Source organism: Barbus barbus, assembly GCF_936440315.1.
Source record: "Barbus barbus genome assembly, chromosome: 38".
NCBI classification, from domain to species: domain Eukaryota; kingdom Metazoa; phylum Chordata; class Actinopteri; order Cypriniformes; family Cyprinidae; genus Barbus; species Barbus barbus.
Window position 1 is genome coordinate 21,515,189 of NC_136716.1, and position 6,736 is coordinate 21,521,924.

The window sequence follows — 6,736 nt, forward strand, 5'->3', positions numbered from 1 at the left end:
AACAGATTGTACAATGTTGTCAATAAAACATTGGCACAATGTTTCAAGACAACAAAGGAAGAGCATTCTCTCAGACACATTAGGAAAACGTTATAAGAACGTAATCAGCTCAAGGATAGCTCAAGGATAGCTCATCCAAAAATGAAAATTCGGTCATTACTTACTCACCCTAATGTCGTTCCAAACCCGTAAGACCTTCGTTCATCTTTGGAACACACGGAGGAGAAGAATTGTTGAATAAAATCGTTTTATTTATTTTTTTGGTGGTGGGGGGGGGGGGTGGGGGGGGGTACAAAAAGTATTCTCGTAGCTTCGTAAAATTATGATTGAATCACTGACCATTTTAACGACGTCCTTACTATGTTTCTGTGCCTTGACTGTAGTGGTAGTACCATTGCTGTCTATGGAGAGTCAGAGAGCTCTCGGATTTCACCGGTGGCCGTGGGTTAAAATGATTCTTTTGATTTTATTACATTCAACGCAAACAGCTGTTGTTGAGGCTTGAAATGTGTAACGGCACTCATAAAGAAATTCACAGAAACAGAAACATACAGAGGTAAAAATGTAACATGTTTAATATATTTAAGTAACACACCATGACAAGGGAGCTATTTTGCTCAATATTTTCACGAGTGCAAATGTTGCCTTGATTTTAGTTCAACAAACAAGTAAATTTTAGACACAATATTGACTGGTTTGTTCTGTTTCACCAATGAAAATAGTTCCAAAGAAAGATGACAGCAGAAGTATTTCACATTCTCCAAGAAACACTCTGTTGTTTTGTTACAGCGTTTTGAACCAACCAATCGGTTAAATTAATAAGCAAATTAACATCATCTACTTGCGGTTTAGTGTATTTAAAAGTATGCTTTTTCCTCAGCATATCTTTTTTCTATAGGCCTATTCAAAATGTTATTGCAGTTGTAATTTTGCACTGTAAATTTGATTTGATTGGCAACAGCCTTATAGTGCATTTTGATTTTCTGATTTTTTGTTTTGTTTTGTTAACATTTTTATCGGAGTTATCTCTTTTTTGGAAATTAACTCTTCATATATAGGCTATATATATATATATATATATATATATATATATATATATATATATATATATATATATATATATATATATATCCTGCAGGGGATCAAATATTTTTTTCCCCACTGTATGTCCATATCTGTGTGTTATATTAACATACATATATATATATATATATATATATACCCTATAGCCTATATATATTATTTGAACAGTGAGAGACAGAACAACAACAACAAAAAATCCAGAAAAACTGAAATGCATTTCAAAAAAGTTATAAATTAATTTGCATTTTAATGAGTCAAATAAGTATTTGACCCCTTTGCAAAACATAACTTAGTACTTGGTGGCAAAACCCTTGTTTGCAATCATGTCATATGTTTCTTGTTGGCCACCAGAGGGCTGTTTCATAAGAAAAGCGGGGATTAAAGTCCAAAACCTGACTTGAAATAACCTAACAAATCAATCGGGACTAAGCGGTTTCATAAACGTCAATTGAAGTTCACGCAATCTGACTAATGCTATCCAGGTTCAGTGAGTCAGTGCACGCTTAGCCCTTAATGTCGATCATGGATCAATCGATCCACCATAGCAAACAGCGAATTATTGTGCTGTTTAATGCATTTGAGACATTGTGTTTTCCTCAGTGCATAACTGACACGTCACATGTATATTTTTCATCTGTAAATGTTAGAAAGTCATGCAAATACATAAATGTTGCTGTCAGGAGTGTCAGGAGTGGGCGATGCGAGTGAAGGCTGCGGCGCGCATGTGCGCGCTACACAGACGGAGCAGAATAGAATAAAACCGCTAAAATTCTGAATAAAATATGCATTCTGTTAAAATATTTGTTGTTAGACATTAAATGTGAAATGTAGAATTTTAATCCTTCATATAAGTGTATTTTATGATAGCAGTAACTTGAGTTAAATATGTGTTCCTCTTATCAGTTAAAATGTAGTCTGATTTCAATTTTTTATTTTCATTTTTAATTCAGTGATTTGAACTTTTGATTTCGTGTTTTTAATGCTTTAAAGAGCAAATTTAGATAGTAATGTTTTAATGTTCTAATAACTATATGTCAGTCCTCTGTTGTGTACAGTATGTGTTCCCGCCTCATGTTTCCATTTGGTTTGTTTCCTCACTCTTGTCCAGCTATGTTTTAGTTATTATCTGTAATTAGCCTGTGTATTTTAGTTCTGTCTGTTCAGTTAGATGTCATCTGGTCTACTCGTTACTCCCCAGTGTTCCTGTCCGTGTCTACCTTGCTTGTCTTGCCCTGCCTTGTTTGGAGTCATTAAAGACTGTGATTTTGAGTTTACACCCTCATTTCGTGTTCCTCGTTTATGCTTGCTGTCCACCGTGACACTATAAAAGGTACAGCTGTCATAAAATCAGAGAGAGAGACTGCATGGCTAGAAACTGCTGATCAACTGAATGCACAAGTAGCAACTGTTAAAATGTTTTCATATCTTAAAGGTCATTAGCCTACAGTTTGGGCACGATACATTAAATACAGTTGGTTGTAGCCTATTTTTATTTATTTAAGGTGTATTTTCTGTATACTTTTATTTTTTGGACTAATAATAAAGTCAACTGATTGTATGTGAGAGAGTCAGCGGTAATATCGATGCGTTCCTGTTGGTCAAAGTTAGAGGAGCTCATCTTAGCCTGGTTGTTAGCCTGCTCTGGCATTCATGCAACTCAAGTCAGGGCTAAATTCAACCAGGATAACTGGAAAATCCCAGTTTAATCCATTGTCTTGCTTTTGTGCAATGCCCCTCAGTTTTGCACATGTCTCAGGAGGGATTTTGTCCCACTCCTCTTTGCAGATCCTCTCCAAATCATTAAGGTTTCGAGGCTGGCAACTCAAACCTTCAGCTCCCTCCCCTCAGTGGAGTTGATGCCAAAGAGCTCGATTTTGGTCTCATCTGACCACAACACTTTCACCCAGTTCTCCTCTGAATCATTGGCAAACTTCAGAAGGGTCTGTACATGTGCTTTCTTGAGCAGGGGGACCTTGCGGGCGCTGCAGGATTACAGTCTTTCACGGCGTAGTGTGTTACCAATTGTTTTCTTGGAGAATATAGCTGCCAGCTGCCTTGAGATTATTGACAAGGTCCTCCCGTGTAGTTCTGGGTGATTCCTCACCGTTCTCATGATCATTGAAACTCCTCGAGGTGAGATCTTGCATGGAGCCCCAGTCCGAGGGAGATTGACAGTTATCTTGCGTTTCTTCCATTTGCGAATAATCTCACCAACTGTTGTCAATTTCTCACCAAGCTACTTGGCGATGGTCTTGTAGCCCATTCCAGCCTTGTGTAGGTCTACAATCTTGTCCCTGACATCCTTGGACAGCTCTTTGGTCTTGGCCATGGTGAAGAGTTTGGAATCTGATTGATTGATTGCTTCTGTGGACAGGTTGTCTTTTATACAGTTAACTTTCCCTTTAAGAGAGTGCTCCTAATCTCAGCTCCTTACCTGTATAACAGACACCTGGGAGCCATAAATCTTGCTGATTGATAGGGGATCAAATACTTATTTGACTCATTAAAATGCAAATCAATTTATAACTTTTTTGAAATGCGTTTTTTTATTGTTATTCTGTCTCTCACTGTTCAAATAAGCCTACCACTAAAATTATAGACTGATCATTTCTTTGTCAGTAGGCAAACGTAAAAAATCAGCAGGGGAGCAAATCATTTTTTTCCCACTGTGTGTGTGTGTGTGTGTGTGTGTGTATGCATATATATATATATATATATATATATATATATATATATATACACACACACACACTGAGGATGGGAATACTTTGAACCCTACTGTAAATAGATTTATACAAACTGAGAAAGTCAAAAACCATTAGGTTATGCCCCACTCTCTCCTATTTGTTTTTTAATTATTATTGTTAAATTTCACTATATTAAATGAACACATTCAAAACATTCTAATAACTTAAAAAAGAGCTTCCCCCAATAAGGATGTGAGTATCTTTGTGGTTGTACTCCAGACAAACAAGCGGAGATAGGTTTCAGTGTCATCTCCGGTTTATTGCACATTTCTGTAGATGAAGAAAAAATATATATTTACCAAGTACATAAATAGTATCATCAATGAAACTGTATAACGTACCAATGTTCCATATGTAGGAGTCAAAGCTCATATTTTTGGGCGCTCTCTGAAATTCCAGGCAAGAATGGCAACAGCTAGTTTGTGATAATCAAGCGGGTGCCAGGACAAACTGGTGGCAGTGTGTTTTACTTTATTTGGATCTCTAGAGAAAATTGCATTGTATTTTGGTTAAAGTTGTGCCACATAAATCACACACTGCATCTTATTTATTGATCTACCCATCCATCCGAGCCAAATCATGTGCATACTAGTTGCTCTAATAAGTACGCTTACGCTTATCTTCTGCTTCTTTACACTGGTTGCAGTGTTCCATGACCTTCAGTTGACGAGTAGACAAGAATTCATGAAGCGATTGTGTTTCTGAGGACATGTGAGATTTAATAAACAGTTCTGAAAAAGATGGAGATAAAAACTGAATCCAAAGTCAAATTCAATCTTACATCGTTTCAAACCCATAAGACTTTTTTCTTCCATGAAGCATAAAGGAAGATCTTTGTACAGGATACAAATGGAAATGAATGGAGACAGCAGCTTTCAAGCTTTATAAAAGTATAAAAGAATGACAAATATAATGCATCTGTGTTTTCAAATGAGGATGGGCAGATGTACAGTATTTCCATCTTTACCTGAACTATTCCTATAATTTACAGACATTTAAAGTAATGTAAACAAAATCCACTTCCTTTAAATCAAAGACATGCTCTTTGCTTAAGAGCTTTATTACTTGCTTTGCAGTGCCTGATATACTGCTAAAATGTTTATGGTGTGTTTATAGTGTTGGTCTCCATAACCGTGTGCTGACAATGCTCATCCTTCAGATATTTCTTCTTGTAGCAGGGGCAGTCACCTCTGTATCGTATGCATTGATCATTTTTGCCCACCCCCCTTCTACATATTTTATTCCTTGTGACACTTTTTCAAATGAAGTCATTGTGCTCACCTGAACAAGTCAAACAGACATTTTTATGCTTAATATATATATATATATATACGTATATATATATATATATATATATATATATATATATATATATATAAAGGAAGGAAATATATTTAGAATCAAGTTTTTTTTTTTTTATCTCACTGGCAATTTTTTCCTTGTTTAAGCATCAAAAAAGAAAGGAAAAAGACAAATAATGTTGATCAGTGTTGGTGTTTTCACCTCTGACATATCCTTGCTCAGTTCTGTGTTAACTTCAGATGCACAGATCTCTTGCAGAGCAGCATCAGGTGGGATGTCCTCATGCTCCACAGCACTTTCTGAAAAGTCACACGAGTGATCCATGTCCATTTTGAAAGCTAGAAAAAAAAGGGAGAGGGATATGTACTGTAAATAGAATCTTAAAGGAGGTGCATGAAGATGGTACACATTCATATTTTTGGTGTTTTCTTGAGAAACCTATTTTAATTGGTAGCCTAATCAATGTATGTTTTTGTGATATCTCTTTAATATCATCAAACTACATTAATTTCTCTCTGTATAATAAATACAAATAAATAAAATAAATCTGATTTATTGAAAAACAAACGTAAAAAACAATTAAATTAAGTTTGCTGACACCCTCGGGTAGGTCAGTTTATATTCTCAATGGGCAATAACTAACTTCTGCTCTTCATCACAGAGTTTAAAGGTACGGCATAGCAGGAATGACCCATAAAAACAGACACTGATAGCAAGACTGTGTTTTATGAAGCACACTTACAGAAACTAAAGCTCAAGTTTGACTGCAGTTCAATGATTGCTGCCACTAGCGTCTCGATAGCAAACATGCTAGAATTAAAGATGAAACGTAAACAAAGTTCGTCTTATTTTTAGTTTCTCAGCACAATTCTGTAATAATCGAGATGTCAATGAAACCTAACATTTAAAAAAATAATAATATTAAAGTTTGAAAAGCTGCTGCTGACTTACCTTGACAGAATGAGAAGAAATACAAAAATAACGGACAGTGATTAAAAAAAAAAAACACACTGATAAAAATCTCCTGTTTAATGCTGTGTGTATTTAATATATATCTTTTACGACGACGTAATCGGTATTATTCAATAAATTGCAGTATTTTTGAACTTCCAATTCATGAGAGAATAGGCTACTTGTCTCATGAATATTAATTAGACCGTGCTGACGTCACCCACGTAACGTAATATATTAATATTCATAAGTCAATTCATTACCATACTGTGAGAAATCAACCAAACATCGTTTGTAAAGAATCAGGCCTATTTTGCATTCTTTCTAAAACACCACCGACCACTGTAAGAATACCAACAAATTTAATAATGCTGGTAAATGTATTCCCAACTTGAAAACAATTGAAAATGAACAGAGAACAACAGAATATACAGAAATAATACAACAAATGCTTTTGATGAGATGATATAAGAATAATTACAATTAATATTTTTTATTTTTTTTAAAGCAGCAAATTTGACCTGATTAAACATAAGACATATTAGACATAATCACTTGATTTTTTTTTTATTCTAGATACAACACAATTAATGTACAATAAATCTGGTCTTATGCATATGGAAGATACCTGAATCAGTCCTAAATTTGTGAAT